The sequence below is a fragment of the Zeus faber genome (assembly GCF_960531495.2).
Source record: "Zeus faber genome assembly, chromosome: 16".
NCBI lineage: Eukaryota > Metazoa > Chordata > Actinopteri > Zeiformes > Zeidae > Zeus > Zeus faber.
The window spans coordinates 26,315,421-26,326,906 of NC_137202.1; positions in this window are offsets into that span (position 1 = coordinate 26,315,421).

Genomic DNA, 11,486 nt, shown 5'->3' on the forward strand with positions numbered 1-11,486 from the left:
TTCAGTCGCTATCTCCAGACGCTCCTAATCTAATTTTGGGCGACTTCAATCACTGTTCACTGGAGAAACCCCTCAGGAGCGTTAATCGGTATGTGTCGTGTCCCACCAGGAAAGACAAGATACTTGACCGGTGTTATGGCTCTTAAAAATGCGCAGAAATCGATTCCACTCCCCCACTGAGTTGGGGAGATCACAATTGTGTGTGTCTGGTTCCATCATACCGTACGTGTCTTCAGAGGGGGAGAGTGACCGCTAGAAAGTGAAAAATGTGCTCAGAGGAGGCCATGTTGACGCTGCAAGTTCTGTCTGGGCAGCACAAACCAGGAGGAATTCATTGAATTCATTGACGACGTTGATGAACTCAAGGACGTGGTCGGTCCCTGGATATCTTACTGTGAGGGCATTGTTAGTCCTGTAATGACAGTTAAGATCTTCCCCAATAGTAAAACTATGGGTGAGCAGACACCTTAGATAAGAAGAAACGGGGAAATCCTCCTGAGCTTAAGACTGTACAAAAGCTACAAATGAGAAGTTGAAGACAGGCGAAGTAATAAAAATTTGGGTTCAGCCTGGGACAGTATCAGGACTGTGGTTGTCAATGACAATGTTAAGAAAAGAAAACACTAGAAGGGTTCACTTCAGATCAAGTTCGAGCACAAGAGTTTAACAGCTTTTACTCCGGATTTGAGTGGTTGCAGCTATTTAAAAAAAAATACTCTTTTGAAATCCAGTCACCTGGCTACTCCTTGTTCACACTGTCGTGAATACTTTTAAACATTGTAAAACCAGAACAAGGGCTGGAGTAGTCGAATGCTCACCCACTGTGCAGACCAGTCCCCAAACAGTGGAAACAATCCAACATAGTTCCAGATGGCAAAACCAAACTTCCTAAGTCTCTGAATGAGTCTATGAAGTCATTTGAAAAGTATATCAAAACATCACTACTGAACAGGACGGAACATCATAGACCAAAGACCTCTGAAGGTGTCCTGTGGTATCTGGCACCAAGACTTTAGCAGCAGATCCTTTAGGTCCTGGAAGTTATGGAATGGTGGGGTGGTGGAGCCCCGATGGATCAGACATGTTCCAGCACATCCCACAGATGATCCACCGGAGCCTAACCTCGGCCATCCATACAATGTAGAAGAAAACGTGATTCATCAGACCAGGCCACCTTCTTCCATTGCTCCATGGTCCAGTTCTGACGCTCATGTGCCCGTTGTAGGAGCTTTGGGCAGTGCACAGGGGTCAGCATGGACACTCTGACCGTTCTATGATAGAAATAAGGTGTATAAGCGCATCCAGAGTGCTAACAACCATACAATCTTATTTTTTGTGCATTTTTCATCAGTCTTCAACACTATACGGTCACATCTGCTTGTCCAGAAGCTCACAGACAGGTTTTGCTCGGACAGGGGTATTGTTGGCTGGATTGTACACTTCCTCACATACAGGAGGCAAACAGTGTAGGTAAATGGTGAATTTTCCGAGCTGTCCGTAACATGCACCCTCTCCTCAGGGATGCATCCTCTCCCCTCTACTGTCCATATTGTACAGTAATGGCTACTGCAGCATGTATGAAAACCATCACATCTTTACGTTTGTTCATGATTTAGTCATGGTGTTCCAGTGTTTGGGAACTACTGTATACTAGACAGTAAACTGACATTTGAGAGTAATACTGACATGGTGTACAAGAAAAGCCAGCAGCATCTCTTTTGTATCAGGAAACTCTACGTTCCGGGTTGACAGGGCCCGACGACAATGTTTTATCTTTCTTTTATTGTGTCTGGCCTCACTTTCTCCTTTATCTGCAGCTGGCATCAATCTCTCAAGGTAAAACACAAAAAAGTACTCGATAAGGAGGTTAGCAGGATCTTTACAACAGACAGATATATCAGAAATCCAGCAGAATCCATCCTGTCTGATTGTTCCCATCCTTTACGTCAACATAATATTTTAGCTTATTGGTTTTTATCTTTTTAAATTACTTTTCATTATTTTTAATTTATTTTAATTTGATTTTTTTGTCCTTCTGTGTATGAATGTTTTGGGTCTTCGTGTTGTATTTACTGTATGTGCCCTGTGTTTAATGTGTGCTAAATGTATGTGTGTCACTGCGGCAAAACCAACTGGAGACAAATAAAGTAATTGATTGATTGATTGTAACAGAAAATCAATGACAAAAAAATTTAAATGACATAGGAAAATTTACCAGAACAGTCTGATTGAATACATTTTACTTGTATATTTTTTGGGGGTCATTTTTAAGTTTAATCTTAGTTTTATAATCAGATTCAGTTTCAGTTTATTCCACCTAGTACAAGTACAAAAAAAAAGCTTACCAATCTGAAAAGTAGAAAATAAAATAACATAATAAAACAATATCAAATTAAACAGGAATAGCAGAATAAACAGAAATACGGTAGCTGAATATAAAATAGTCATAGATGAGGAATGAATGTAAAATGGAAATTCAAAAACAGGTAACAAATGATTCAGGAAAAAAAACAGCAACAAAAAAAATACACCAGCACAAACATTCAACAGAGTAAAATGGGGCGTGGCTACCTCTGTCAGACAACTCGACTGCGCCACACGCTTTCCTTATGGGCGGGTCCATTCAAGCAGCCAATCCCTCCTGCCCTACATGCTTTGCTGCCTGCTTTGCTTGTTTGCTTCGCTCCCTCCACCCCCCCTGCTTCCACCTCCCCTGCCTCCACCTTTTGGGCTCTACTCTTCTATCCAGTGGGGGGTGGGGGGTTTGAGCCCATTTCCAAGCCAGTCACATTAGTGGTGGTTATTATTCCTGACAGCACTCCCTCACTCTGTAAAGTTTAACCCAGACGGTCGAGGACACGGGCCCTCGCTTCTATCTAATCCTGAAACACACCCACGTGCGTGCCCACCCACACAAACGTATGTGACTCATCTGAAATATGTCAGTGACCCTGAATGTTAAGAATAAAGTGCTGTCATAAAAAAGATCCGTCTATCCTTCCTCTCCAGAATACAACGGCTGCCGTCCGCCTTCCCTCGTGCAGCGGGGAATATATTTTCCGCCGATGGTGATTTAATACTTTAGCCTTAAAAAAAATGAATAAATAAAACGTTCTCCCTCGGCATTTTCAACACGTCAACAAAAGACGTGTTTAATCTTCATTTGTATTGAAAAATATAATTTCTGTCACACAACTTTCACTTACTTAATGTTTTATTATTCGTCTATGTAGGTTCGGATTAGGTTTGGCATGTGGGCACATGGTTTGAAATTTAGATTTTACCAAAATATCTTGTTTACTCCCATATTTAAAATATATATGAACAAAAAGAAAAAATAGATATTTGCAGATTGCAAGTTAGATTTTGTGATTTTGATTTTGAGCAACTGGGGGTCTATAAAGTATTATCTAATCCTGTATTGATCCTATCTTTATAGCATGAATAAGTTTGAAAGGATATCTTGTTATTTGCATGTCATTGAAGCACTGTTACATCATAATATGCATAATATACATCATTTGTCCTCTTTTCAAAGGCTTTTTGTCTTAGTATTTGCTCAGTCAGGTCACGGTGTGAAAGTCCCCGGAAGCTTCTCGTCAAAAGGATCAAATTTCAGATTTCAAATGAAATTGAAAAAATGTTCATGGAAAATGAAAATATTTGAACGGCGCTCCGTGTGACTTTTTCCAAAGATGGGTATGTATAGGGTACCATCACATAATTGTTGCTACCCACTGGCAGCGGCAAATAGCGAATTTGACAATGGAGGGGAAAAAACTGTGGGAAATTGATCTCTGCAACCGAAGACACCGTTGGTGATTCTTCACGAGGGAGGGCTCCTCCATTTTGATTTACAGCCGGGAACACTTCCCTCTGAAAGGCACCACGGTTCACCTTGTCGCATTCCTAGGGGTCTCCGCCATCCTTCCCACTTAACCTAAAAACCAGACAGGTGCCACACCAGGAGGGGGAAGGGGGCAGGGATCGATAGGGCTGATGGATGGAGCTGGTTGGATGGAGCTGGTGGCGTTTAGGTATGATGGGGGTGGGTTTGGGAGTTGGAGCCGTGCTAATGAGGGCTCCTGTGAGCTGTGGGAAGGTTCACACCACAGGAGGGGGCTCCGGGCACATGGCCCCCTTTTTTTAAATGTATTTATTTTTTTTATTATTTGCCTTCCCCCTGGATGAGCTGCCAGTTTGGCCTAACAAGATTGAAAGGAAGGAGCCTTGCCTGTAGTGTCGTGGAGGTGGAGGTTTAGGTGGAGGTGGTTGGAGATGCAGCCCCCGCAGCAGCTGTTGGTCTAGACTTTCCCCGTTCACAGCGTGGAATCCGGTGGAATCCATTGATGGAGTGCAGCAGGAGCGTCTGGTTGCTCCGCTGCGCAGCAGGCGTATATCCACAGCAATACATTCATTTATTTCTCTTCTTCAGATGTTCTAGCGAGTCTCCTCCACTCCATTTATTGAGAATCCCGCCGTCTCCATAGTGAAAGTGCTCGGACCCAGCGAGCAGGAGGCAGCTCCAGCCTCTCCCATTTCACCCAAAATCTCTGGCATTCCTCGATCAAGCCAATGCAGGCAAGAAAATGCAAATCGATATGATTTCTCCAAGCAAGGAAATTGGTTTATTTCATTTATTAAGTTTCCCTAGATTTTGCTTTTGAATTTTTTGCTGAATACTTGGATATTTCACCGCATGCAATATGTCATCCTGGTACCAATGGACATACGCTGTAACATCATTTTGCGGACTAAACAATGTGCTACAATGCCAATTAAGACAAAATGCAAGAGACACAACTAGGTAAACAGGCACGGCTGGAATGACACCGGGGGGTTGTGCATCGCTGAAAGATTCATAGAGTATCTCACCACTGGAAGTTCTTAATGGAAGATGCCTCCTTAAATCGGGGAGGTTTTGCGCTGATGCACTCTGGGCTCTCCTCGGGCCTCCTCTCTGATATATTATTAATTGTTTTGACACAAAATGTTTTCTGATTTCCACCACCCCTACGTTTACCTTACGTTTGTGTGTGACAGTGATCTGACCTGAGTTATCTATCTAAACCAGGGGTCTCAAACTCAACTTACCTGGGGGCCGCTGGATGCAGAGTCTGGGTGAGGCTGGGCCGCATCAAGTAATCCACAAAGAAAGGGTTTCAAGTATTCCAAAAAAAAAGTACAACTTCCTTTCCCTTTCTTATTGCAACACTCTGCTGTCTTTATTAGGTCACTGATTACTCTTGTTGAGTCCGCCCACTTCCTAAGTCCTCTGTACCTTGCACTGGGTGACAGGATATATTTTCCTTCCACTTAGTGTCATACCGGAATCATGTTTCAACCAAGTGACTAATGTTGCTAATTCGCGTTGGCTAACTTGTCAACAAACACCACCGGAAGCTGTCAAGTGATAAAAAAATATAAAACGCCCAGGGCAACCGACTCACGCAACGACTTGGCGAAAAGGTGCGTGTGAGAAAAACGCGCGGGCCGCACTAACACTAAACTTTGATGTCAAGTAGGCCGCGAGTTTGAGACCCCTGATCTAAACAAAACGGAGGACGAGCGTCGCTATCCATTACAGGAGCAATACTGAGGAAAAGCACAAGGACGCGCGAGCCTAAATTAGACAAAATCCACACGCCACTACGCCCTAAGCCGCGTTCTCTCGGGTTGAAAAGGACAAATAATTATGCTTGAATCGGTCCCTGGAGGTATTGTTTATGCTGACGAGTGAAATCCTTTCTCCATCCATTGAGAGGAGTGGAGTCCTTCCTCCTACATGTTCATTTGAGACAGTGACGGGAAGCCTAATTATAACTGATTCAACAGAGCATCCATAAGCCGCTTAAAACCACCGTGTGTCGGCATATACGGAACAGAATAGAGTAGGGTAATGTATTTTTCAGAGGGAACTCAAAACCTAGCAACCGGGGGGGTTCTCTAAACCGGCCTGACTCTGTTGAGTCTGGATCAGATGGAGACGTGCGCGCCCTCGATATTTAAAGGATCAGCCAAATCAGCGGAACGCAGTTCAACATTGGATCAATACACAACATAAGTAAACTTATTCCAGAAAAACTTTACCTAAATTTTTACTAAATTAAGTCCCATCGCAACGGAATCCGACGGGGAAGGGTTTTTTGGAACGGGACTGTCCCATAACTCAGTCGTGTTTCAAAAATTGATTTCATACATGCAGGAAACAGACAAAAATAAATAGATCTAAAAGAAAAAGACAGTAAAATGGCCACGGGAAAACAGGGATGGCACAGTACTGTCTGGAGGAGAAAAAAAAACTTGAGCATGTGGGGCTATGTAGGCTCTGCAGCGGTGTGTGTGACTCGCTGTCAGAAAGAATAAAGAGCGAGGAAGCAGCTGCTACTGGTTTATTGATGCAGAAAATTAGTATTGAAACAGTTGCAATTATTCAGAATCGATATGTTTAGAAAAAACACTAGTTTTTTCAGACTTTTCAGACTTGCAGACTTTTCTTTTTTTAATCGGCCTCATGAGGGCAGGCATCGGCCGATTGCTGATTATCTCAAAATGAGCAAATATTGGTGTGGTGTGGGGATGGTGTGGTTTGAGCAGCCACACCTGTCCTGGATCTAGGTGATTGGGGCCAAGGATCAGTGTGCCTGCATACCTGTTGCTCGTTGATTGGTCTTACGAGCGACAGGTAAATCCCCCATCCCCACACACACTCAGGAGAGGAGCCCTTGTCATAACATGTTGTCCATCTGCTCCGGGGCTTATTCCACCTTGCCCACTCGCTACAATAAACTGGGGTGTCTTCTACCCTGTTGTCTGTGTCTCTGTACCGGAGGGCCCTGAAAATGCCACTAGGGTGGCTTGTGGCAGGCGGAACTGCCACAATTAATCAGCCGACCGATTAATCGGTTGACCACGAGTGTTTACCAAGCGAGTCCCTGGGGACCGACTTTCAAAAGAAGAATCAAATCTGTCATCCCTCAGTCGCGAGAGCCATTCTTCTGGTTTCCGTTCTGATTTCTTGATTACGCGCTCCTCAAGAAGCTTCTTGAAAGCCCTTTCCGGTTTTGCGATGATTTAACCGCGCCGCAGCATTAGCCTCTCCAGATGAATCTTCCAGATGCTGTTTAGAGAGAGATACCAAGCTGTTGAAGTGAAAGACGATAGTAACTCAAGTTAGTTTTGAGACTTGATCGTCAAATAATCACTTTACAGCTCCTTTCTTAACAGAAGGTATTCTGTTATTGATTTCATTCTTCCTACCCATTTGAATGAGTCTAAGTACTGGAGTCTATCTGAACACATTGTGAAATCTTTTTTTTTTACAAAGAACCGAGCTTGGACCACAAGAAATCAATATAGACTCAACTGACTGGGGTAAAAAAAAATTTTTTCCACATCGAACCTACTGCCAAGTCAAGCTATCGCTATAACAACATTGAATCTTGATGCATGGACATTGCAAGGGCAAACCGATCCCATCATTAAACATGCAGCAGTAGTCCAGGGTTATTCAGGGTCGTTACAATATAGCGGGCGGGGCAACCAATCCATTCTGGGGGCCATGGGGGCCACATTGTTGTGTCTCCTCGGGGCCTTTTTTTTTTTTTTCCCTTCTTCTTTCCAAGAGAAGCTCCTTCCTCCTGCTGGGTGAGGAAGTGAACTAGAGGAGCCTCTTGTAAGCACCCAGGGGAGTCTGCCTCTGCGGTGACGCTGAGGGTCAAGCATGAAGTGGGAGCAGCTCCAAATGAACTCAGCCGCTTCCGGATTCATAAAGTCGACTTTCCCTTTTTTATATTTTCATTTTTGCTTCTGTGTACTTGCTGTTTTGCCGCTTGGGTTGGGTCACTTTGATCAGGATTTTGTTAAAAATGGCAAAAAAGGTATGTATTTTAAAATGAAAATATGCTTGAGGGTAAACACGCACATATTAGCTTCCGTTGTTCTATTAGGAATCAAATTAATTTCATAATTAGAATTCTTCATCTAAAAAAAGTTATTATATGATTTGTGGGTTGCCAGATAAAAACATTACCCGCAACAAAACCCGGCTGATTGAACTGGCAGCCCTACAGCACCAACACGTTGAGTTTCACAGGCAGTGAAAGTGTTGAAGTGCTGATAATTGAGCTGTTAGACCCGGCCCGTCAATATCTCTGTATCGAACATGCAGGGATGAAATTGGTATTGACCTGCTCATCACAATCTGGGAGAGACTAAAAGATCCCCCCACCCAAAAAAAAAAACAACAACAAATGGAGTACCCCTTTAATGAACCTGCCAACCCCCAACGAACACTGTGTAATTCCATTGGCCTCTCTTCGCTGCCGTTGCCATGGCACTGGTGAACCCTTTCCCTGCATTTTTTTTTTTTAGGTGGCATTTCACAGATCTGAGTCGGACAGTGTTACTATTACTGACACTCCGTTCGACACCCCCCAACCCCCCCCCAGCCCCACGCCCACCAACATGTCCCTGTGCAATCCAGAGAGCACCACCCTGCACCACCATCTGCAGGCAACTGAGGCGGACCCGCCGGCTTTATCTGTCGGCGAGCAGGCTGTGGGGCACAGGTGTGGCGGCACGCTGAAAAATAACCTTCCGGCGGGGTGCATGCTAATGGTGGTGTTCATCTGTGGAAGAACCCACGCTGGGAAAAAAACATTATTCCATTGAAGTCTGTGGAATAAATGCCTTAATATGATTATCATAAATAATAATAAATAATAAAATAATTATAAATACTACTACTAAGCATAATAATAATAACACATAATAATACATTATAATAAATAATAAATCATATATGGATTTCTCAATTTTAAGTCAAGAAAAAATAAATTGTTCTAAATTGAGATTGATTGTTAGTATAATACTGTAATAAAATAGTATATAGTATAGTATAGTAATTATATCCATCACCTCTCTTTTTCCCTTATATTGCGTTGCTTAAATACAAATACTAACATCAACCAGCAGATTGATTTGAAGATTTTTTATTGAAAGGAAAAAAAATCGAATTGATCAAGAAAGATGCATGCACTTCAACAAGGGCTCTTATTAACAGCCCCCACCCCCCACAAGCGGCTCTGCCAAAAATAGGCACGTCGCCGTCTCGCATCCATCCATGTGGTCGACTGCCTCGCTGAAAGCAATTACCACTCCAATTGGGCTTAATGACATTGAGGCGGAGGCAGCGCCACCGCTCCGGGAGAGGTTATGTGTCCTATTTATAGTTCCTCTGAAAAGACACCTGATGCGTCTCCGTCAGCGGATGGAGGCTGCCGCACAGTCCCGTGGGGCGCTCAGGTGGGTCTCTTTGACCTACTTGCAGCGCCGGTGAACCTGAGGCATAGGCAGGACCAAGGTCCCCGATTTTCAGAACTAGTTCAAGGTCCCTTTTTTTCTTCTTCTTCTTCTTCTTCTTCTTCTTCTTCTTCTTCTTCTTCTTCTTCTTCTTCTTCTTCTTCTTCTTCTTCTTCTTCTTCTCCTTCTTCTTCTTCTTCTTCTTCTTCTTCTTCTTCTTCTTCCGTTTGATTCGGTTTGGCACTGCGTTATGAGATATGGGGCCTGTGGCTTTAAGAGACTGCATTGTGGGGAATGTGGGATCCCTGTTTGCGCTGTAGAGGAGGGGTGGAGAGGAGTGGACGTGTCAGGGAGAGATTGCAAATCAGAGCCGACACCCGTGTTGACCGTTATTAATTTATTCTAAAAGTTAGAACGCGTCGGTCTGCGACCTGTTCTCAGGTCCGCAGAGTACACGCTGTCTCTGTGGAAGGAAATCACTCATGAATGAGCGATTGGCAGCTCCTCCCCACTACGGTTGGGAGCTACGTACTGGTCTGGTACCAATTGCACAAAGACACCAGGAAAACCAAACATTTTCTGAGGGGCGTGTGGGACGGAGCAGGGCTGGAAGTGTAAACTAATGCGGGCATGCATGTACAACAGATGCCCACCCGCGACCCATTATACACAGCGTGTTTGCTTCACTTCCTGCAATTGGGTGGAATCAGCGATCGATTTGTCGAAATTGGAAGCGTCCAGAGACCACCTCTCACAAATGCTCTCAGGACGGTTGTTTTGGTCCGGACCGGGATGCGATTACCGCGTTAACACCTGCCCAAACGAAGCGAACCATGAGGGTAAACGCACCAGGTTCCATTCCACTGAACACGGCAGGTAAAGTGACCTGACAATACTTATATTGCTATAGTGGTGTGTAAGGAAATTCCCTTGCCCCTCCCAATGCCAGTAACATTGCCATATGGAGCCCAACAGCGGCAGCATGTAGAATACATCGAATTTGGTGTTTGAAGCCACAACAACGTGTGTTTAAACAAAATATTGTCCGACAGGGACGTTCTGTGCTCGACTGACCAATGAGTGTTTGGGGGCGGGGCATCAAAGACCTTGTTGGCGGCTCGATGACAGAGTTGTTGAGAAAGCCTCTCACAATGCTGGTCATCATCATCATCATCACCATCATCACCATCTTCATCTTCGTGATCTTTCCCACTGAAATGCTTTTCTCGTCATGGGTGAGTTGGTGAACTAGTGAAATGGTTTTTAAGGCCATATAAGGCCATATGAAGACACTGCCTTGTGTTATCCGAAATACTTTTCGTGCTCTATTGGCTCATGCTATGGTTTCGGTGACACCGAAACACTAATGTGGAGTACTAAAAAGTATACTAGTATGTCATTTTGGATGCAGTGCTTGAGAAATGTTGAAAACGGGAACTTCCTCAAAGGCAAACACGTCTAACGATGCGCCATGCTGCGCAAACATTTCCGCCAGCCAAACGAATACCAATTCGTCCAAACTGGCTCGGCGTAAGCAGCGAATAAAACCCAAATAACATAAAAATCCGACATGGGCAAAGATGCTTCATTCATTTCCTTTCCCCATTTCCGATAAGGACATCCATTACATTTAATTGAAAGCTGGATGACGTTGATTCTAGCGTTGACTCTCAATACTACATTGATCTTTAACTCCGTCCCCTCCCTGGCCTTATTTCTGTCTCCTTCACCCATCCTAAATTTGCGTGGATCGGGTAAATTTTAGCGGGGGCACATTACTCGCTGCATCGCGCGTCCGCGTCTCGTCGTTTGTCTTTGTCTGCCACGGCTCACTCTCACACGCCGGCGCATGACAGCTCCGGAGCCGACGCCCGTGCACTGATTGATATCTCCATTGGCACCCTCACCCAGGGCTCACGGGAGAGGAACGGCCGCGTGTGTGCGCGCCCTCCCTCTCCGGCTCTCCATGCTACATTGACAACTATCCGTCAAGGTTTTGCCGGGAGCGTCAAAGCCGCTTCCTCTCCGTCTTCACACTGTCCCCAAAGAAGCCGCTCCGGCGGTCGCTACCACAGACAGCACTTTTTACAAGAGAAGCATCGAGCCCCAACCCGCGTATGCTTTACTGAATTCGTAGAAGTTGTTGAGGGGGTTGTATTTTTCGTGTTTTTTGTATTTTGCAG